At 40.5% G+C, this 24421-nt stretch overlaps 1 long non-coding RNA gene across 1 annotated transcript; it reads right to left on the reverse strand.

The window, feature by feature from the left end:
- Window positions 1–80: 80 nt before the first annotated feature.
- LOC117882823 lies at window positions 81–14157 on the reverse strand. The gene is made up of 2 exons (XR_004647118.1): window positions 13771–14157; window positions 81–2713 (listed from the first exon to the last, which is right to left on the reverse strand). It is a non-coding gene; the product is annotated as an uncharacterized LOC117882823 (long non-coding RNA).
- Window positions 14158–24421: the final 10264 nt, after the last annotated feature.

The raw sequence follows: 24421 nt of genomic DNA on the forward strand, positions 1-24421 counted from the left end.
AGTGTGAAAGTTGTTCTAATATGTATAGTTTTTAAAATAATAAATGTGCCCCGTGTCTTCAAGTTACAACTTAAATAGTATCTGGTATGACAAAGAAATTACCTTTTATTGTCTCCACTGAATAAAAATGTAGCTGGACACACAAACATGTGCAAATTGCTGCTGCATACAGTATAGATGTTATAGTAAGTGGCACTTTGTTAAAAATTTAAAATGTTTCAGTTTTTTATTTTCACAAATGTATATATCAATAATGTGTGGATTAGGGTTGCATTTTTGTCTTCCCCAGTGTACTGTCCCTTTCTCTCACGTAGTGGATATACTATAGGTCTTTACCTACACAGACATGAAAATGGGATTGATGAGTTATGAGGGGTGGTGGGGGGAATGCCACTTTGCCCTTTCCCCAAATAAGGTAGTGGGTACCTTGTTCTTTTCAGAACATGCCTTTCAAGTTGTTAATAAAATAGATCAGGGGGCCCTATGAAAGCATTATCCACCTTCTGGACATGGGCATTCACTGCTTGCTTGCTTATTTATTTATTTATTTATTTATTAATAAAATAGTACTGTTTGGTCTCACAATGAATAGTGTGTATGATCCATAAATACACTGTAAAATAGATCCATAGCATGTAACAGAGTCTGCCTTTAGAATATCCTGTGAAAATCCATATTTTTGTTGTTAGCAGTGTTAAGAACATTTACATCTTTAATCTTCTTGCCAGTTTTTAAATTGAACTTTTTTGCCTACAGAAGCAAGTGTACAGCATTATCACAGTATTATAGCTTGTTTAAAGATACATACAGCACCAGCTAATGGTAATTGCAAGCAAGCTATATACTTGAGCAGGGTTTTCGTTTGCATTTTTTACATATTTTCTACATTTTAAAACAGCTACTTATACTGATGTTACATCCAACACTTTGTTAGAAAATATTACTTACATATGTTACCCACAATAGAGTCGGCATCTTTTGCATGACATAACATTACAGGCTACAAAAATAGAAACACGCCATTGTAAGCCGGGTTAAAAATAATGGCAAGCTTTAAAAAAGTGTGTTCAGCTTGCATGCTCCTTAATAAGTCTGGGACCATCATGTGAGGTGTTGAATGCCCTCAATTCCCATGGACCCTAAACAAAATAAATGGAATTATTATCAACATACAGTCTGCTAGCAAATTTAGAGCTCAATCTGTGCATGGAACTCTTCTTGAAGTCTTTGGGAGTTCTGCCCCAGAAGGCTTTCAGGGTTGGGTGGTAATTGGGAAAATCCTGTGGACCTTACTCAGCTAAAGCTTTCATTAGTTTATCAAATTTCGAGCCAGATCATCTGCTAATGATCAACTCCTATCAGCTATGCTGATTGGAACGAGCTGAGACTCTGGCCCTTTGACTTCCATGGGAATTTTGATAGAGTAAGGACAGCAGGGTTTGACCTACTGTTTTTTTTGTAAATAAAATGCAGATTAAAATATATGGTTGCATTTATTTTACTTTGCACAAACGAGACAACTGAATATTTTTGACTTATAAGGAAGCCGTTGGAAATTTCCAAACTATTAAAAATTCTTACAAATTAGGTAAAACCGGGATATATTTAGGTGGACATTTCAATATGTAGCTTCCAATAGTTAGTTATTTTTCACGTTCAGGTAATGCAGGAATATTTCATGTTGGATTGATTTCTTTTATGAAACAAGTCCTGACATGCTTTGGAACATGCTCTTTTCATGGTCTCGCTGATATTCCTCCTGCGCTTTCTGCAGTTTTTTACCCCTCAGTTGCCACTTGTGGAAACAGTAGGTCACTAAGGATGTCATTATCAAAGAGAAAATGATGATCAGCACTATTATTAGTGCAACCGTGGATGAGAGGGACCCTTCTAGCTGTTTAGTTTCAGTGTCTCCTGTTGCATTCAGCTTAGCAAAGTTTTCATATTCCGTCAAAGCCAAAAGTGCAGGTACAGGAGTTTCATTGAACTTGGGCCTCATTGGGATTCAGTAGTTGCTCTCACTCACTCAAAATTTCTGAAGAAACATGAACAAGGATTCCCATGTAGCCGATGTTGTCCATAAGAATTTTTTTTCTCGGCTTCTCAAGGCATAGATGGGGCTCAGAAGTATTGTTTGTTTATGAAGCCATGCAGTTTATAAGGAAGAGGATGTGTCAGAAAGTTAACAATGCACGTCATCTATATCCACACGGTGTATAAGTCAGAAACTGGTGCTCACTGTCACCTTCTCTGTCAGAAGAAGAAGCTGCTGATCTCACTGCCAGTTTTTGAATCTTTGTTTTCTTGAATGGATAATTAGAGAAAATCAAATCAATTTTCCTGTAACATTCTGGTGGCAGGGCTCCTCCTCAGGCTTAAAGGAAAAATAAGCGCCACAATGAGCATAGTTTACATCTTATGAATTTGCTTCACAGTGAGTGTTTTCTTTCCCCTGAAGTATTCCCCGAAGAGAATAAAATCAAAGGCAGATTTTTTGCTGAGAGGCAGACTTGGTTTTTCTAACATCATAGTTTCTAACAAAATCAGTTACAGAAAAAAATCTTTCATTCTAATGAACGGATTTTTTTTCCTCTTCTTTAATATTTGTTCTCACATTCACCTTGTCTGGAAGAGATTTTATTTTTTGTCCTTTTTAAACTGGAAATTCAGAGATGTCATCACTGATTGCAAAGCCGGGGTCTGGAAAAATTACCTAGGTTAAGAATAACATAGGGTTAGGCAAGAGTTTTGCTTTCATCAGCTGTCACATGAGCTAAAAGCTAGAATTTTAAAGACTTGATTTTGTATACTTGTGATATAGCTTAAAACCACAAGAATTGTTTTATTACTGTTTGCCATGAATATTGACATAGAGCCCAATCCTGCAAAAATTTAATCATGCGAGCAGTTCCACTGAAGTCAAAAGGGGTTAGTCTAGAGAAGACAACTGGTGTGAGGAAGGGTTTGCAGGATCAGAACCTCATTGTGCTTCAGGTGTCATTTTGAAGTTCAGTTTAAAGTCAGGAGGGACCATACTCTGCTGTCCTGACTCTGGCAGAACTGCCATTGAAGTAATTTATTTCTCCCTCCAGTCAGGATAGCAGGATTTGGCCCCATAACAGTTTCTTTTGGGAAGGAGAGTGATGAACATTTTTAGAGCTATTTATTTGAAATAACAGATTGCTCCAAACCCCCTCCACCCGACTTCCAAATGCTTCAAGGCCAAAATTAGGTCTTGGAGATGTTGCATCCCAAGCATTTGTTCTAAGATTCTCCATATAACAGGATGCAGTTGTAACTGATCCTACTTATGAAAAGCTGTGGCTCATCCCACTCAGGCTAGCAGAGAACTGAGGGTCTGTTTTACTAATTAACAGCACTTCTAAGCCATTCTTGACTGTAATAAAGACTGTTTACTATCGATTAGCATTCTGTTGATGTTAGAAGATGTAAATGAGCAGTTCTTGCCAGTTAGAAACAATATGTTCACAAAGTGAAAAATAAATGTCTATTTTAAAGAAAGTTTAAAAGCCAGCATTTAGTTTAGCTTAGGACAACAAAAAACTTGTTGGTAAAGAACAGGTATAGTTATAAGAAAACTATAGGTGGAGAACACCCAGCTTCTTTAATGAGTAAGTCTACTGCTTGCACTGTTCAAAAAGGATATCTCAGGAGGTTTTGAGCAACACGGTTATTATAATGCTATCCAACTCCACAAACAGAACCGTTGTCAAGCAGCCTAAGGCAGGAAACTGGGATGAAGGGATTTAAGACCATTAGGAACTGCCTGTCTGATTTTCAGTGTCGCTGAAAGCCCACCACCCACTCTGAAGTCCATGGGCATGGAGTATGCTCAGTGTCTCTGAAAAAGTAGGTCTTGTCATATCTTACCCAACCAAACATCCATCTAACGTAGTATCCTTTCTCTAACTGGCTTTTACCAGATACATCAGAAAAAGATGTAAAATCTTCATAAGACACCCGGCCAGGTATACAATACTATAATGCGAAGATGAGTGGGGATTCTTCCCGGCTCCATTTGACAATCAGTGAAGGTGGCCATGTTTTCAAAATCAAAATTGGGGTGCTTTTATGTCAAGATATTTTAGGACTGTAAACTAGGGCTCTGAATTTTTGCTCCTTTCTTTGGTTGAAAAGCAACAATGGTCTTGTGGTTAAGGGATAGTTCTACGGCTTATGTTATGGATGAGGTCAGACTAGATGATGATAATAGTCCTTTCTGAACTTAGAATCTGTTTATCTGTAAGGCAACTGGCTTGACAATCAGAATCAGGAGGTCTCAGCATTCAGTTCCTAGCTCTGACACAGTTTCCCTCTGTGATTTTGGGCAAATCACGTATAAGAAAACAACAGGTGCCTTAGTTCCCCATCCGTAGAATGGGGATGTTAATGCTTCTTTTGTCTGTCTTGTCTATTCAATTTGTAAGCTTGTTGGGGCAGGGAATATATTTTACTATATGTTTATGCATGCTTTGCAGAGTGGGGCCCCAGTATCAGTCAAGGCCTCTAGACACTACAGTGATAAATAATAATCTGCTCCGCCTGCAGCAGTGGAGTAGCTCAAAGAAAAGCTTTTCTTTGCCTTTTCCTCCTGCATATCGCTATCCATTGCTGCCCTCTCGTTCATGCTTCTGGCAACCATAGAGAGGAGGGAAGTGAGAGACAAAGGAACCACAGGATACCCCCTCTTTCCCAGCCGGAGCAGAGCTTTTGTACTGCCTAGACTGAATCTTCTACTCATCAGACACACACTGCAGCGTTGTCATCTGACATGTTATGACAAGAATTGACCCTGAATACTGGTTGAAGCAAAACCAATACTCCTTATATGAAGAGTTAGACATGTTAAAAAAATGTATAGCAGTACAACTACCTCTGGAACAAACACCTAGTAATTATAAAAACCTGCAGGAAATACCTTTTCACACAATGTTTAATTAGACTGCGGGACTCATAGCCACAGCAAGACCAAGAATGTAGCAAGATTCAAAAAAGGATTGGACACTTTTATGGATAACAAGAATATCCAGAGTTATGAAAAGTTAATGCTAAAAGAGAATGTTGGAAGGGACATAAAATATCATGTTTCAAGGTTTAAGCCAATCTCAGACTGTAAGAGAGCAGGATGAGACCTTCATAAAATAACTGATTATCCCACTGCCTACTGTAAGGTTTTTTGAACCTTCTTCTGAAACATGTGGTGCTGGACATGGTCAGAGACTGGACTAGATGGATCATAGGTCTGATCCAGTCTGGTAATTCCTATGTCCCTGTGAATCTTTTGACTGATGAAATTAAAGCACAAGGTATTTCAGGGATTCCCACAGACACTGGAACAACATATGAAAAATCAGAATTGTCCCAGGATGTATTTTACAATCAGTTTATGTTCAAAACATGAGTATTAGTAGCTCTGAACTTTCGTTTTAGCTCATGGTACGGCACATATTGTTATTATTTTTCATAAAAGTGTTTAATCCTTTTTTAAATAAAAAAGAACCTGAAAAGATCCTCCAACTGAGGCAATTTCATCCTTTTTCTTATTCAGTCTGCATTTTAAAAGTGCAAACTACACTGTGTTGTTAATCTGTAATTCTCATCAGTCTTTTAAGTAAAACAGAGTACTTTAAAAGTAATGACCTTCAAAGATCCCAATCTCCACTTAGCAATTAATCTGTGTTCATATGATCTGTTCTTTTGAGCAGAAGGGTAGCAGTTAAAATTTCCAACCACCTGCAGTATTTTGCGAAAATTGTTGCAGAACCTTGGAAGATGAATACATTTTCTGCATAGTGAATGTATAAGAGAAGACAGAAATCCTAGCATCTGCTTCTATTGAAGTAACTGATATTTTTGCTCCTGAAATCTCTGCTGACAGGATGGGGCCCTTAGTGCTATGTTTAAATTTAGCCCAGGGCCTTTAGGATTGCCTTTAAATCATCATATTAGCCACACACAAAATAGTACACACATCAAATTTCAGAGTGGTAGCAGTGTTAGTCTGTATCAGCAAAAAGAATGAGGCGTACTTATGGCATCTTAACCGTGGTCTACACTGAGGGGGGGGGAAATCGATCTAAGTTATGCAACTTCAGCTACATGAATAACGTAGCTGAAGTCAACATACTTAGATCTACTTACCGCGGTGTCTTCACTACAGTGAGTTGACTGCTGCCGCTCCCCCGTCAACTCTGCCTGCGCCTCTCGCCAAGCTGGAGTACAGGAGTCGACCCAAGAGCACTCGGGGATCGATTTATCACATCTAGACTAGACACGATAAATCGATCCCCGCTGGATCGATCGCTTCCCGCCGATCCGGCTGGTAGTGAAAACATACCCTTAGAGACTAACAAATTTATTTTGGCATAAGCTTTCGCCCAAATAAATTTGTTAGTCTCTAAAGGGCCACAAGTACTCCTCGTTCTTTTTACATATCAAACTGTGAGTGTAAGGTCAACTGCTCCTCCCATTGAAATTTAAAAGTCAACAGCCTCTCATGGGGAAACTTCCCATTTAAAAACTATTCAGTAGGATCTATGCCCTTTTTTAATACCTAATTTCATTCGCACAGTCATTTAGGACCAGAAACAACCCTGGGCCCTTAATATGTAGGAGAGTTCTGCTGTATTTATCATATACACTGCTAAACTTGTGCCAGAGTAGAGGGAAAAAACACTTCCAAGTGGAGAATTTGCCTGCCCCTGCTGGTTTTCCACCACCTGAACTTTTTAGAATTTAAAGACTCAGGGTGAAATTCTGGCTCCATTGAAATCAGTGAGAGTTTTCAAGCAAGGACCGGTAGTTAATTACAGTGTAAATGGGAAAAAAAGACAAAGGCAGATTTGTTTCTAAATTAAATGGTTTTCAAAGGGTTTTTTTTTACTAGTTATCATTGCATCTTTTGAATGACAAACAAATCTTTAATGTGGAACATATGTTAAAAGCTAAACATATTTCACAGTAAAAGCTCACACAAAACAAGAATGTCCCTCCTTGAAGTTGATCCTCAGCAATAAAAATGCAAATGTATTTGGTTCATTCTGAATATTGGGCAACAAATTATTTCCTATGTTGTTTGGTTGTTTTCATGTATCATGAAAGTGAAAGTGAAATGTCTTTGGTGTCTCTTGCTTAAGCATTGTTGGAGTTCACTTTCTTAGAGATCTAATACCCCAATAATGTGTACATCTAAATTCCAATAACGTTTAACGAGTATATTGAGCACATTACAACGGAGTGAATAAAACCTGTTAATTTTAAGGTGACAAAATGTCTCGCACTAAGGATGTATAAGGTGGCTCAGATTGTTGATCAGAAACAAAAGATATGCTAGTGATACAGTATGTATCACAGAGTCAGGTTCTGTCGCCCTTGCTCATGTTGAGTAGCATCTTCTTATTCTGAGCTACCGTACTACTCAATTTGAGTTAGGGAAGCAGAATTGGATTGTAAGATCCTTAGTGCAGGGATTGTCTTTTCTTGTGTGTTGGCCTCTAATAATTGTATTTGATTGAACAAATATACATTCCTGAAGTGTGTTCTCTGTACTTCTAAATGGAATTCTCCAATAGGGAGTCAGCAGGTGGATTTTGAATTTTCTTGCAGTTTTGGGAGATAGAGGAAAAATGGAATGTTTGATTATCATTTGCATGAAAAGCATTCTTGGTCCTCCCCTTCTTTGCCCTCCCCCCAAATAAAAGAGTGCCTCAGACAAAGATAACTTTGTTTAATGTTAATCAACAGCTTTGTGACTTCATATAGGAAGTTGCCTGCCCTGTATGTGAGAGCAGAATACGGCCTACTCTATTTATCACTGTACTTTTTAATAATAAACTAACAATTCGCAGTTGACTCATTTGCAGAATCCTTTAAAACTAAACACTGGATTGGAGACAGAGCTTTCCTCATGTTTTTTTCCAATTTCCTTTTTGTATAACTATGTTTTGCCAATCTTTATTGCAGTAAAATTAGGAAGGGCTGAATATTGTGAGGTGCTGATGACCTTTACCTCCACTGGAAGGATTGGGCCCAGAATTTTCAGGTTAGGTATGAGAAATGTTAATGAGTCTATGAATATATACTGTGCATTTTTGTAATTGATCCAGATCTTGCTTGTCTGAATTTCAGATTGTATCAGCTGAATAGGAATGGATTAGAGGGTCTTATAAATCACCAACAAATGTGAGAAGTGGTGTCATCCACTAGTGGCCAAAATATCTTCTCTAAGGCTATTAGGATGGGCTATAATTCTACTCCAGTGAAATCAGAGGCAAAATTCACATTGGTTTCAGTACAAGCAAGATGTCTGGCCCCTGAGTTGTAACATACACATTCTCCATTTTTAAATAAAATAGTATTACCTCTAGCAGTTGTAGCATCTTAAATATATATTTGGGGATTTTTGTATATCTAGTTATAGGGTGTCATTCTTCCTTCAGATATCTTGTAGATTTTCCTGCTGCCTTTTGAATGGTATATTGTGTTTTATTGTATTACGGAATAGCGTTCCTGGTTTTTCTGTTTTTACATCTGTTTGATGGAGGGATATTTGTAGTAAATATATCCATCATGGTGTAAGCCAGATATGTAAATATTGCCTCTCTTCCTTCAGAACCTGTGTGGCAAGACAATGAGTAATATACTCCTATGCAAAACAGCAGATGAAAACCAGAGTGAGAACAAATAAGGGACAGGGAAAGACTTCAAGAAGCAAATAGTATGAGGTTTCTGGCTGGCAACTGAATTTTGGTTGTGCAAGGGATTTTTCATAGTCTCCGGCACAGGACCAACGGCCATATTTTTAAAGGTATTTAGGCATCCTACGATGCAGATAGGCACTTCAGTGGTATTTTCAAAAGCACTTACAGTGCCTAGGCACTTCTGAAAATCCCACTAGGTGCCTGCCTCCATCTTTAGGCACCTAAATACCTTTGTAAAACTGGCCCTCTGTTCCTGAACCTGTGAAGAGCTGAGGAACCTGAACTCCCGCTAACGTCATGGGGAGCTGACAGTGGTTCATACATCACAGAAGGTGCTGGACACCTTTTAAGATAAGGACTTAAAAGTAAACTTGGGGATATGACAGAGCAGAAGCCTCATCAAGGCATGCTTGTGATGTCACTAAGTGTAGGAATCAGCACCTGATCAGTTTAGTTGAGAAGTCCAGAAATACAACCTACTTTTATTTTAACCTTCCCAACCTTGTGTCCCAAAGTAAAGCCACAACCTGTGCTACACCAGACTTACATTTATGCACACACCCCTCCCCAAAATAACATTTTGCATTAAAAAAAACCCTTTGCTATTATGTCCTGTGATATAACAGGACACTTAGATGAAGATTTAAGCGAGTCAATTAGTTCTTTAATTAAATCTATAAAATTCCAGCCCTAATCTCTTAGCATACTTTACTCTATTTTTATCTTAATGAGAGAGACAACTCAGCTTCTAACAGTTTTCAGTCTGGTGACTCCTGTTTAGCTTCATTAAACTGTATTCTGAAATATGACTTTGCTTTACTAGCTGTTTTAATAGTTACGTTTTGTGGAGGGATAGTGTTTATTTCCTATTTCTTTCTCTGTGTTGTTGCCTTCTCCACTGCAAAGCAAGGCTGCAGCCTTTAGTGTTACTCATAATACTCTTTTCAGCATTGGTGTGAGATTCATGAACTCAACAGAAGACCCAGTCCTGTTCCTATAGACACCAACTCTAATGAGACCAATTTCTCCAAGAAAACACTATAGTATTTTCAGGTAGCTTTTAGGGACAGATTTAAATTGACAAAAGCAAGTCACTTCAGAGGTGAAACTGACACTGTCCTTAAGAACATAAAAATGGCCAATGGTCCATCCAGCCTAGTAGCCTGTATTTGACAATGGCCAATTCCAGATGTTTCAGAGGGAATGAACAGAACAGGCAATTTAGACTGAAGCATCCCCCGTCATCCAATCTGAGCTTCTGGCAGCTGGAGGTTTAGGAACACCCGGAGCATAGGGTTGCATCCCTGACTGTCTTGGCTAATGGCCATAGATGGACCTATCCTCCATGAACTTATCTAATTATTTTTTGAACCCAGTTATACTTTTGGCCTTCATAACATTCCATGACAACGAGTTTCACAGGTTGATTATGCATTGTGTGAAGTAGTACTTCTTGTTGTTTGTTTCAAATCTGCTACCTATTGATTTCATTGGATGACCCCTAGTTCTTGTGTTTCATGATGGCGTACATAACACTTCTGTATTCACTTTCTCCACACTGTTCAGGATTTTATAGACCTCTGTCTTATCTCCCCTTACTTGTCTCTTTTCTAAGCTGAACAGACCCAGCCTTTTTGATCTCTCCTAGTACTGAAGCTGTTCCATACCTATAATCATTTTTGTTGCCCTTCTCTGTACCTTTTCCAATTCTAATATCCTTTTGGAATTCCAATTCTAATGTTCTTGCTAGCTCAATGAGCTGAATTCTGAGAAGCTGAGCACACACAATTCCCAATGATTTAGATTTAGTGCAGCACTATTCAGCATGTGGCCTCTTTTGCCTATATATTGCAGAAGTCTCTAATACGTGTTTTTATACACTATATTTGCTGCTCAGTTTAGGCAAAATATAGCATGTTAAGGATCACTGAATTTCCTCAGTTTTTCTGGTTTATATAAAACTCTTAAGGATTCATATTTGATTTTTTAATTTTTTTTATTTTAAACTAGAAAATCTCAAAGTACAGGAAAGATGAAGCAACAGACCTATTTTATTGTTTTTTGTTTCACCTATTTTTGACATTCATATTTATCTCATTGACCTTAATGGTTTCTTCTCAGTTGTGGTGATCTAACATGTTAATTGTGTGCAGCTATGACTTAATACACATTAATGTCTTCTTAGGCATGATTACTGTCTTTCATGCACTGCATATTTTTATGAATTAATGCCCCCAAATCAGTGCTTTTCTAGTTATACATGTGCAACACTTATTTTAACTTCAGTATGTATGTTGGGGTGAAAGGGTGGCTGATAGTCTTAAGCTCTGAGAAACTTGTTTGCCAATAGTTTCCAGTGCAGTTGTGAACCTGTAGGATTAGATAATGATGATGGTTGTGTTGAATAACCCTTACCTATAGCAGCCCTTCTGGGCTATAATGCAGAGTTTTAGCCACTGTCATAGGGTGTTGTTCCTTTCAGGTGTCCACATTCAATTTATTTAAAATACAAGTTAGGAAATCAGTATATGGAGAACCATGTTGTATTGTAATGTTATTCTCTGAGCATTTGAACAGGTCTGTTCCTTTAACGTATGCACTTAGAAGTAGGCTTCATTGTTAAAATTGTTTTGATATTTCTGGTCTCAAAACTACATACAATATATTTCCCCTCATAGGATGGTTCTTGAGGATAAGCCACAATTTGTTTTTCCTGTCAGAAAAACAGTCTTACATAATCAGATCCAAAATGTCCCTCACACAAGCAGGCGCATCCTTTTGTCCTTCTTGGACAACTTTTTTCTTCTTTTAGTTCCACATTCTTGTCCTTCCATACCTGTCTCTACACTGATTCCCACCTCTCTCACCTTTCAAAATCAGGGGTAATTATCAAGCATACTAGGAGATCTATAAATGGTCTAGATTTTTATGATACATTATTCTGTGAAAACACAATTCTGAATTCCAAACAGACCCTAATGTTTCTCAGAACCTGCATATCCAATGCTTAAAATCTCTCAGTGAATGTATGGTAATTTTTTTAAAGATCAGCTTGTCCCCAGTGCTCCATCTTACATCTCTCAGAGTCAGAGCAAATGCTCACCAGCCCAGATCCAAGTGGATTGTTTTAGTCAACCCATAAAACACGGAATGGATTAAAAACCTGAAAGCTGCTTGGAACTGATTTTTTTTTTAAACCGGAAGCAGAATCCTCACAAAATAAATTAAAATCTCAAAACCTTCATTTCCCTTTCCATTAACTTCTGATTTTCTCTGCAGATGCAGGAAAGTTCTGTTTCAGAGTTAATGGATTGGTTGTAAAAGGGAAATGAATGATTGAGTCTCTCTTCTCCCCCGACCCCTTCTCTTTTTTCCTTTACCATGCTCGTGATAAATATAATTATGGATGGGATGTTTCCATGGATTTTCAATGAAAAAGCGAAATGGCAAGACTGAAACTCATACAGGGATAATATTTTCTGAAGTTGCCAAAGAGCAGAAGATGATGTTGTGAACATTCAATTGCTCATCTAACTCATTTAGAAAAGCCAGGCTCTCACATTCCAGCCAGTGTGCCTGTTCTGGATGAATAGACCCAGCGTAATACTGTAATGTATTCAGCTCTGTGGGAATTGCACCTTCCAAGATGTGCAGGAAAAATAACAAGCTGGAGGAAAGAAGTGGAGCGGGTGGGCAGTGAGGGATGGTATTTTGGATGCATATGCAGAGTATCTGTGGATTTCTGGAAGGAGATCACATTTATTTCTCTTTCCCCCCACTCCCATCCGTGGGCTGGGTGTTGTCTGGATCCCTAATGATAAAGGGTGATAGAGCAGGAAAAGCATCAAGCCTCCTGTTTCCCCCACCCACACTTTAAAACAGAAGTAATCTCCTTTTGGGGATAGAAGAACTAAGGTGCAGTGGAGCTGGGCTCTGTCTGAGCTGAGGCTGAAGAACAATGCAGTGAAGGAGAGGGAGACAGACTTTCCTTTGACATTCTGGATATTCTAATGGGGGCTCGCTTTGCCTTTAACTTAAAAGAGCACAGAGAACTGAGAAGTTATATGAACTGCATTTCAGACCAATGGGCATGACATATATTAGTGTGAGTGTTACATGTATCAGTGTAGGTGTGTGAAAGGAAGGTTACATGTTCTAGGTATGTGCAGAAGAGAATGTATGGTATGTGTGTAAGGGTAGGTTACATGTTACGTGTGTCTGTCTGTATGTGTGGAGGAAGGGTGCATGTTCCATGTGTGGAAGGGCGTCCCTGATGAGTGCATGTGTGTGGAAGAGATGGGGGTACAATTACCTGTGTGGGAGTGGTAGAGTGCCTGTTATATGTATGTAAAGAAGGGGTGTGTGCATGCATGTATGTGTGGAAGGGGGAAGGGGTTCGTGTTATCTGTGAGGGGGCAAGGGGCTGTGTGGGGAGGGTGCATAGTGTATGTGTGTGGGGAAAGAGACTGCATGTTACATGTGTGTGAATGCATCATGTATGTTTATATAGAGTTGGGTCATATATAAAAGGAGTCCACTAAACCGTTCAAAGTGCAGCAAACCGCCAAGGTTGCCTTGTAGCTTTGCCATCATCGGAAGTGTTTTGTCTCCCCAAGTCAGGGCAGGGCTGTGCCGTGCGGGTCTGGAGCTGTCCAGGTGCTGAATTTCTCTCCAGCCGGTTTTATGCAAAGAGGCGACGGCTTGCGGTAGCTGACTAAAGCAAAATGCAACACTGCAACTTCCTGCCAGCCGCTCTCTTTGCGATGCAGCCGCCTGCCCCTCCGGACTAAAGGCACGTCTGGAGCATGCATTGTTCAGTGCTCTGATCGCCTCACGCTTTCCCCTTCTTCAAGCCCCAGGTGGTCACAAAATCAGCTCATTAGACAGGTTTCCCGGGAAAAGGCCACACGTGCCCTCCGCCTTGCCCTCTTGCACAACAGGAAAATAAAGGGTTTAGAATTTGTTTAAAAACAAACAAAAACCCCCCGGCCGAACCCGCCACTCCGCACAAAGGATACAATTGGATTCATCAGAACCGTGCAGCACTTACCTTGCCCGGCCACATCTTTCTCAGCCCCAGGGGCTACTTTGGAGAGGGAGGGTTGTCAGGGGCTGTGGGGCTGGCAAAACAGCCCCGAGCATGAAGTCTGCCACGGTGTTAACTAACCATTCTCCTCCGCCGTGCTCTTTAAAACGGAGAGGCAGCTAGTGCTGGATATGCGGGTTGGTCGTGCTGCAGACCCTGCGAGGCTGGAATAGCTGCACACGCCAGCCACCTCAGCAGCACTCACTGATCCCAGCCAAAATGTTCAACTTTATTTAGGAGGAAGAATGGATCACATGAGGGGCTTCACCAAGCTGGGAGGAGCATGCTAGTGCAAAATCAGGTCACTAACGTAAAAAGCCACGACTTAGTCATAGACACAAAGATTAATAGTGTTAGCATAATCCAGGCATATAAAGCAGGCTGAGACAAAGCCAGGAGATACTCACAGGAATTAAAAGCATCGCTGTTTTCCTCTCTTGTCTATGTCATTTATCAGGCTAATCTATTGCTCTTTTTAACAGGCGAGTTTTACTCATTTAGTCAAGAATAAACTAGAATGGGAAAGAACTGTTTTCACCTTCCAAGTGCTGTTGGCACTTTTCTTTTCTTTTCTTTTCTTTTTTTTTACTGGCTGTTAGTTTAAGATTTGTACAGGTTTGTTTGTTTGTTTGGTTTGTTCTATTTTGGGCAGGTTTTTTTTAAACCAACGACTCAACATTATTTACCTTGTCTATCCCTCTGTCTATATCCTGGATATTTGGAGGGTTTCCTGTATGATCTAGTCATAGATACACCCCCAAAACATATCAAAATCCCACAGGGAATAATATCATTTTCACAATGGTGTCTGTGATTCCAATTCTCAATTTACATCTGTTGATCAAACAAAAGAGAGAGGCCTGATAGCCAAGGTCTCAGTGTCTCAGTGGCTGAAGAGTGGTGGTAGAAGTTTCTGCAGTGTCCTGTAGAGAACAATGGCCTATGGCCACCATCCTCCTCCTCCTGTTGACTTCAGTGGGAGCATAGTTAGGAAAAGAGCTATCCATCCGTTCTGAAGGATTTGTTACAGCATGACCAGACATGTCATTGCCTTGTCTGTTCCACCACCAAATACACATTCAAAACCCCACACAATCTAGGATGGACTTAGATAAATCACATTTAGATAAATTAAACTTAGTGGCCAAAATGTTCAAACTTGGATCATAAAGCTGGGAACCTAAGCACATATTTCGGCACCTGCTTTCTGTAAGTGGCCTGATATTTATAGAAGCTGAGTAACTGTTGCTCCTTTTTTCCAATCTGCTTTTATTTTGCATCCCTCCCCATGCCACCTTTTCTTTGTCTGCATTTTGTTTTAGACTGTAAATTCAATGGGAAAGAAGAGTGCTAAGCACCTCTGAAAATCAGGCTATATTTTATGTGCTGAAATAAATTCCCTATCCCAAACAGGTTATAAAAAAATACAGACAAAAGGAAATCAGTAAGGGAATGGATATGTAGGACTGAGCCCTGATCAACCCCCTTCCCCCTGCCTCCCCCCATATTAAACCAGCCTTTGGTGAAACTCAGGGAGTTAACCATAAAGATGCACCATAAAGCCAAAATGATTAGCATATATTCTGTTAAAATAAAATTATTTGGAAAAGGGCTATGCACTCCAAACAACAAAAAATGACTCAGCCAACCAACAGAGTGTGACTATCCACAGAGTAGCATTCTTTCTTCCGAGCTAGTAGTGTGGTGGGGTGGCTGCCCCACACAGGGAGAAGAAGGGGTTAAAAGCAACACCAGGGAAGCTGTGCAGAACCCACTAATCAGGAAAGGATTTATTGAGTCCACCAATAGGGGGAAGGCTTGCTGGAGCAGCCAATCAGGGCCGGCAAGGGCCATATATAAAGGGCTGCTCAGGAGAGCAGAGGGGAGTCTCTCCCTGGAAGGCAAGGGAGGAGGCTGTCTGAAGAAATGGGGTAGGCTGACCATTGCCAGACTAGGGCCTGGCTATATGGTCTGAGAGGGGACTGGGGCTACAGGGGAAGTAGCCCAGGGATAATAGGCAGCAGGTTGGATGAGGGCAGTAGGTGGCTGCTGGCTTCAGGGTCCCTGGGTTGGGACCCAGAGTAGTGGGTGGGCCTGGGCCCCCCAACCACTTGCATCCCATCTTCCAATGAGGAGAGTGGCTGGTATCCAGACTGCAGTTTGCCCCTGAAGTGAGGGGTTGGACCTTGAACTGTAGTTGGCTGCTGAGGTAAGTGGTGGGACTAAGGACTGCTGGTCCCTCGGAAGTGGGGAGATACTGGAGTGGGGGCATAGCTGGAGTACTGTGCCCAGAAGAGGATGTTGCAGTCTGGAGAGCGATGTGGGTCCAAAGAGTGGAGACAGCAGTGATGGCAGGCATGACACCACTAGCTGAAGAGCTGAGAGCTAATTTCTAGGACGGCCAGCAGGAGGTGCCGCGGTGGTGGGTTCTGCTTGTTACAAGCAGAAAATAAACTAGCTTTGGCAGTTAGACTGAAGCACTTTCAAATTATTGTTATACACGCACCTTCTACTGAAATGTCTTTTTCAGTTGAAAGAGCTGTGTGGCCAATTACAAACAGTGTGATGCTGTTGCAAAAAAAGCAAACATGATTCTGGGATGCATTAACAGGTGTGTTGTGAGCAAGACACGAGAAGTCATTCTTCCGCTCTACTCTGCTCTGGTTAGGCCTCAGCTGGAGTATTGTGTCCAGTTCTGCGTGCCGCATTTTAAAAAAGATGTCGAGAAATTGGAAAGGGTCCAAAGAAGAGCAACAAGAATGATTAAAGGTCTTGAGAACATGACCTATGAAGGAAGGCTGAAAGAACTGGGTTTGTTTAGTTTGGAAAAGAGAAGACTGAGAGGGGACATGATAGCAGTTTTCAGGTATCTAAAAGGGTGTCATAGGGAGGAGGGAGAGAACTTGTTCACCTTAGCCTCTAAGGATAGAACCAGAAACAATGGGTTTAAACTGCAGCAAGGGAGGTCTAGGTTGGACATTAGGAAAAAGTTCCTAACTGTCAGGGTGGTTAAACACTGGAATAAATTGCCTAGGGAGGTTGTGGAATCTCCATCTCTGGAGATATTTAAGAGTAGGTTAGATAAATGTCTATCAGGGATGGTCTAGACAGTATTTGGTCCTGCCATGCGGGCAAGGGACTGGACTGGAAGGAGGTTTGAAAGTAGATTTCAAATCAATTGTTTAGAATTATCAGCAAATTGTCCTAACAGGTGTAATGTTGTACAGGGGTAGTCATGGAATTCTGTATGAGGGCATATTGAAAAGTTGGGAACTGTTTGTTTTCTTTTTCCAGAAAGAAGCAAATGAGAAGGAACATGATAGAGCTACATAAAATAATGAATTATATGGAGAAGGTAAATCAAGAGCTCCTATTTTTCCTGCCTCAGAATACAAGAACAAGAAGGCACTCGAAACTGAAAGGCAATATATTTAAAATTGTTAAAAGGAAATACTTTTTAACACAGCACTCATTGCTACAAGATAGCACCAAGGGGTGGAGCTTAGTAGGATTCAACATTCACAGGGGAATGAGAGCATCCATAGTTAAATATAATATGTTAATATGATAGGATAATTTTTAAAAAATGTATAGGGGACATAAACCATCATGCTTCAGACCATAATCCAGCCACTACCTGACAGGGTTAGATGGAAACTTCTTCTTTGAGCAGGTTAGTCTTTAATTTTCCATTAGATGGTTTAATTCACCTTCCTCTGAAGTATCTGAAACTGGCCAGTTTCAGGGCCAGTGGACTAGATGGACCACTGGTCTGATCCATTGAGTCAATTCCTTGACTCATAGAGAGCCAGTTAAATTTAAACACCGATCACATCTCTGGATGGCAACTCTCGCTTTACACAGAGAAGTAAAAGCATTCTGTAAATGAAGTTTCAGGCACTGAACATATCTTCATTTGTTTTGTATCTGCAGATGACTTTTTCCTCTGATTTTCATTCTAAAAAGAAAATAGAGAAGCTTTCAGAGGGGAGGAAGGGCCCATCCATTAGTTGGCAGATCTGAGGTTAACAGGCTCATTTTCTTTCGAAAGGGAAGCTACAACAACTGCCTGTCTTTTCCAAGCAATCCCTGCAGTAGCTTAGCCATAGAAGGAATGTGCCTGGGCTTTTCTGCAGGGAATTACCTACTCTGATGGGAGAAGGAAACTCTGGTAAGTCTGCTGCTATGGTCTGCATTTATCTGTCTTTCTACCTCTTTCACACCCATCACAATAGTATTTGAGTGCAAGGGATCAACATTTTGACTCCCTTTATTTGAACCCCCAGATTCCTAAGTTCTTTGCTCTTTACCTGACCTTGACTCTCCTCACCATGGGAGGCAACCCATTCATTTCCCCTGGATCATAAAGAAATACACTTTTGTAAAACTCCCTATTGAGGGTATAATTGTTCAAAAACTACTTACTGTGTATGTATGATTTTTGTCTTGGCTAACACATTGTCATTATGTTCTGTAACATCTGGTGGTCTCAGCCTTGTCATGATGACACAAATCAGCTTTCAGGGTAGCAGCCGTGTTAGTCTGTATCCTCAAAAAGAACAGGAGTACTTGTGGCACCTTAGAGACTAACAAATTTATTAGAGCATAAGCTTTCGTGGGCTACAACCCACTTCTTCGGATGCATATAGAGTGAAACATATATTGAGGAGCTTGTGATGAGAACCCAGAATTTTTGGAGGGCAATAGCAAATACTTGGGTTGCACTTGTCTTTAAAGAGAGCCATATTTTTCATGAACAGCTTGTGATGTCATTACATAAATCAGCCTTTGTGTTAGTGGATTCTCAGCATGGCAAGAACATTCAATTTACAGCCACAGAGTGTACTTTAGACCTTTCAGCCATGTTTTGAGTGCCTGTGCTGCATGCACTTAGCAAAAGAACTACAACACTCTGGGCCCACTTCTGCCACACTTGCACATAGAGTACGTCATCACTAGATTTTTGTACCTGGAATTAATTGACTGCCAGTTAACTCAAGGTAGTTAACATGTTTGTATAAGCTAGTGTGGACAATCCCCACGTATTTGGTCTACAACACTAAAAACTTTTGTTCTTTACCCAATGATGATCCCTAGCATAAAAAAACAAATGTTTGTAGCCTGGATGAAATGTGTGGAGTGTGTCCATACTAGCCGTTACAAACGTGCAACTACCTTGAGTTAATTTGCAATCAGCTAGTGAAAACTTACCCTCAGTAGCACCATGCTTCTCCAGTAGTTTCACTGAATTCCAGAAAGCTACCTGAGGAAAAAAGAACAGGAGTCTTTGTGGCACCTTAGAGACTAACAAATTTATTTGAGCATAAGCTTTTGTGGGCTGAGGAGTAAGGTTCTTCTCAGAATTAGGCTCTCTGAAGTATATTCAGCCTGCTGTTTCCACCACCAATTTATGTCCTCTAACTGACCACAAAAAAGTGTTAGAAAGTGGAGTATTTCATATCTTGTCTTCAACTGTATTGTGAAATAAAACATAAGACTGTAGATGCAAGAGTCTGATAGAATTGCAGGGAAATTAACATTTTCTATCCACTTCACAAGGCGTTGTGAGACTCAGTTCATTAAAGTTTGTAACCTGTTTTGATGCCCTTAGATAAACTTGCAGCATATGCATGCAAATTAATATTCTAGCACTCCGAATGCATATACATGTATACAGCTAATCAAAGCAAAATGTATTATTGTGCTAATAAAATGTCTGTGTTATGTATGTATGTATTTGTGCCTCTATATATGTGATGATAGAGATACATGCCCTACACTCAATCAGAAAATAATAATGCAACACATTTATAGCTACTATAAACCATTTTTATTTCATTTTATTTAATATAGAATCCCAAACTCGAGGTCGGATTTAACCATCTCACCCAGTAAAATCCAAACCTCTTTGGTTCTGATAGCAGCCTGTTTGAATTTAATGTGGTTCAGAAAGAAAGCCAGAGTTTCTATTAAATCCTGATTTTTTTAAAACAAACTGTTTTCACCCATAAAATCACATACGTTCTAGGTTTTGGAACCTCAGCTTTGACAGTAAAATGCCATCATTGTCTCTATCTCCACATTCCACCTTGGCCCAGCCTACGTATGCTGCTGCTGCTGTGGTGTAATGGGACTGGAAAAAGCTGGCCAGGAGAATTCCATGCTGATTCTGACATAGGGCACTGCTGCGGGAGGAGGGACAGGGAAGGACAGGAGATGCATGTTGGGGATGGGAGGGACAGGGCTGCAGTGCATAGTGCAGTGGAGATTGTGGGTAGTACTGTGACCTACGTGCAGCTGGGCAAGGGTTGCATATGTTGCAGTGAGGGCTACACCAGCTCCCAGAACAGTCTAGATTTGGGAGGATGCAAAAGTGGATTAAAGTCAGGTTAGCCTCCCTGCTCTGGACTACTCCTGTGCTGTGCGTGTATAGGAGGGTCAAACACTTAGTTGCTTCTGTAGGCCAACTCCATCACACACCCCAGGGGTTCCTTACATTCCTCCATCTCGCCCACCCCCCAAGCTTCCTGTATGCTACCCTCCCTTCCCCTCTATTTCAGAGACTCCCTGCAACCCACACCTCATCCCCTTCCTCATGCGTGGGGCTCTGTGTCCCACATTTCCCCTTCCCCTATACCCTTCTCTGTCCTCTTCCCCGATGCCCGGGGTTCTGTGTGTGCTGCCATTGCCCCCCTTCTCCCTGTGTCCCTCCCATTCACCCCTTCCAGGATCTCATTCTCCCTCCTGCCCTCCCATGTCAGAGGCTCCTTGTGCCCTCTCATTCCCCCTTTTCTCCCCTTTTCCACTCTAGTAGGAGCTCTGTGTGCCTCCCATCCCTGCCTCCACCACATGCCAGTGGCTGTATGTCCCCCTCGCTCCCCACATCATTGTGTCCTATTCTTCCCTTCTGGGCAGAGGTTCCATGTGCCCTCATTTCCCTCTTCCTACCGCATTTCTTATTTATTTTCTTTTAGTCTGGGAGATAAGTCATTCAGGGTGTCCACTTTTTAAACTATACTGGGAAAATGGGCAGAGGTGAGATGTGGGGTACTGTTATGCTGGGAGGTGTTAATGAGAGCCTGGGGTCTTTGATCTATAGACAGTTACTGAGGTGTTTGAACTTGTGCGGTCTGTTTACCAGATGTCAGAGGCACCATGTGTCCCCCATTCTCCCTTTCTGTGAATTGCATGATACAGTGGTCTGGTGGAAATAAACAGTGTATAATCATATAATTAAATACTGTAGCATAGAGCATATGCACAAAGGGGTCAAATTAAGTTTGCACAGGCAACTTTACTTATGCATTTCCTATTTTTTGAGTGCTTGACTTTGTAACCTGAATAATGTTCTGTTAATATCGTGTGTGTGTGTGTATAAATATTGTTTTATAATAAAACTGGCTTGTCTCCAAATCATGTCAGTTTCACACTGCCTGCTGTCACCATATTCGAAGTGGAAGCAGCTGGTATGCTAAAATGAGCTATGGCCTTTGGAATCCTTTAAGGTTAGGAACTGAGTGGTTGGAGTGAGATATTTACACAGAATGGAATCTTTGTTGGCCTGTTGGATTCCTCCCACCATTTTTCTCCACTGTATTTCATAGAGCAAAATACAAAAAAAACCCTCTCTCTGAGGTGTGCTGCTGTTCTGTTCTGACAAGTGACTCTAAAAATGCCATGGTGGGGTTTTGTGGTTAATGTGTCTCCATGATGTCTCTATCAAATGTGCCCCGTTCACAAGTAAAAAGATGCCTTTTTTTTTTCCTTCATGACTGCCAGCTGCAAACACAGCATGGGATCTGAGAGTCAAGCTGAGATCTGCTCTGTCACATATCACTAACAAAAAAGATTCTGCAGTCAGAACTTAGTTAACTATTCTGTTGATAATGCTAGAGCCAGAATACACTCTAGCTCCCTTTCCCATTTCTGGGTGGGCTCTGCATTGCTAACTAGAGCAGGGGTTGGTAACCTTTCAGAAGTGGTGTGCCGAGTCTTCATTTATTCATTCTAATTTAAGGTTTCGCTTGCCAGTAATACATTTTAACGTTTTTAGAAGGTCTCTTTCTATAAGTCTAATATATAACTAAATTATTGTTGTATGTAAAGTAAATAAGGTTTTAAAAATGTTTAAGAAGCTTCATTTAAAATTAAATTAAATGCAGAGCCCCCCAGATCGGTGACCCGGGCAGTGTGAGTGCCACTGAAAATCAGCTCACATGCTGCCTTCAGCACGCATGCCATAGGTTGCCTATCCCTGAACTAGAGTAAAAAAAATAGCAAAAATGTATACTAGTTATTAAAATAAGCAAATATATATTTGAATACACATAGGGAACAGGTCTTTTGAATAGGAAAGTATGATTTTTACTTAGACACTTCAGAGCAGAACCACATTTTAAGGTACCTCTTTAGTGATCTTAGGGAAATGGAACCTTAGAGAAGTCCTGTTTGGATTATTCAGAAATAAAGAGCAGAGTGAAATCTGAGCATTCTCTCCACTTTACCCATCCTAGAATCTTTATACAAGAGAAAGGTCAATACATTTGGAACTAATGATGTAAATAACTTTTCAAGGCCACTTCTAGAATATTTACAACAGAAGGACATCATGAAAAATATCATGGATAGGATTTTAGGACCTATAGTTGTTTCATTTGCAAAACTCCCATTGAAGCTTGTGTGTGGAATGGCTGCAGAGCTACATAGTCTAGATTTGATTTGATAATCTCTTATAACAGTGGAGATTAAATGGATCACCTGTAGGTATCCAGAAGGCATGCCCTCCCCCAAAGCACAGCATTGCTCAGCTGGCCAGATGTAATGGACTCCAGGTTCATCGTCTAATGACATCAGGTACTGGCTGCAGCTGGTGGCAGGGAATCAGAATAAATGGACCAATGGTCTGATCTGTTAGGGAACAATTCCCATGCTTCTACCTCTCCTGCTAGAATTAAAATTAGGCAATTCTAAAAAGATAATTTCAGTGAGTTTAGGAAACTCAAGTGACAAAATGGTTTTGTGCCATCACAAACAGCATTTAATTACTACGTTTACAGTTTGTCAGGCCAAATCCTGAAGACCTTACTTGTCTTTTACCCCAGTCAAAGTCCTGTTAACGTCAGTGAGGGGTTTGACCTGAGTAACAATAGAATGAGAAATGAGTGAGGATTTTAGGATTTCATCCGTTATGCATAAAGAATAATCTTTTCGTTCTGGTACTAGTTTCCTTGACCTGTGTGAGATATTCTTCCTGCACTGAATCCTTTGCCTCTGGTACTGTAACTGTAGAAGCAGATATCTGATTGCTAAAAAGGACAAGAAAGGACTCCTAGTTCATACCCATAAGGGTTCAGTGAACCTTAGACAGAGGTAAGAGGAAATAGGATCATACAGATGCGTTTTGGAAACTCACAATACTGTTTGTCACTTCCTTGCTGATACATGTACAAATACATCAAGAAGGAAGTGACACACTTTGTGGAGAGATGTTATACTGCACTCTGCAGAAAAACTGGCATCTTATTTCAATAAGTGTTTAAAACTACTCAGTGTCAGATTATCTGTAAATTCCCAAGAAAGGTTTCCAGAGAGGAGCAAATGCTAGGGCTCTGGATCTGCCCGTGGAACTCTCAGCTATTAATGAACTCTTCACTGTTTTACTTTATGTCCAGCAGTGGTGGAATTACTGCTGAGTCTGGCCACATAGCAGGAGTGATGACTTAGTGTTCTAAACAGGACTTTAGAAACATATAGACTACCAGAAACCACCAGTTTAACTCCTGGCAGGGTGGGCTTACCCTATTATCCTTCCCATATAGATAAATTCAATTCCACATCATTTGCTAGGTGGCCTCTTTCAGGTGACACCTTAAGAGTGGTAAACAAAAGGTCTTATGGTAATTTTTTGTAAGAATAGGGATTTCCCCCGTGTCTTTGCCCATAACTGTGCCATAGGTTTGACGTGTTTTTCTCCCAGGTGCTGTCCATTATCCCCAGAGGTAGCTACAGTTTGGTGGTGAAGAGATTCCTGTGTGATTGCTCAGGTCTTTGAGATCCCCTACAATGAAAAGCACTGTATAAATGCTAATTGTTTAGTTTTCTCTACCTGAACTAGAGGGAAAGTCAGTTCAGGGTTGAAAACATCTTCCAACTGAAGCATTATTTTATTATTTCTGTTCTTGTTTTGTTTTTGTCCTCTGTGCCCTTCATTCTTATGCTCTTTCTTATTTAATTTCTTTACTCATGTGCATGGATTTTGCTGCCTTGGGGTTGTTTGATGATCTGAACACAGGACTGGGAGCCATGAACCCCTGAGCGTTTGTCCTGGCTCTGACATGCCATGCGGTGTTAGGCAAGTCCCGTAACTTCTCTGTGACCCTTCCTCCCCATCTGTAAAATGATAATACTCACCAAGGTATTAGGAGGATTAATTTGCTAATGATTGTAAGGGGCTTTGAAGATTAGTGCTACATGCTACTTGTTCCTGTTAGCAGGAAAGTCATAAAATAATACTGCACCACATTTCTGTGGAGAAATTTTTTTCAGTGGGGCAAAGGAAATTTTCCTCCCATATTTTATTTTATTTAGAAATCCCCTTTGGCAGAATTTCTTCCAT

This window comes from Trachemys scripta, chromosome 9, assembly GCF_013100865.1.
Source record: "Trachemys scripta elegans isolate TJP31775 chromosome 9, CAS_Tse_1.0, whole genome shotgun sequence".
Lineage (NCBI taxonomy): Eukaryota > Metazoa > Chordata > Testudines > Emydidae > Trachemys > Trachemys scripta.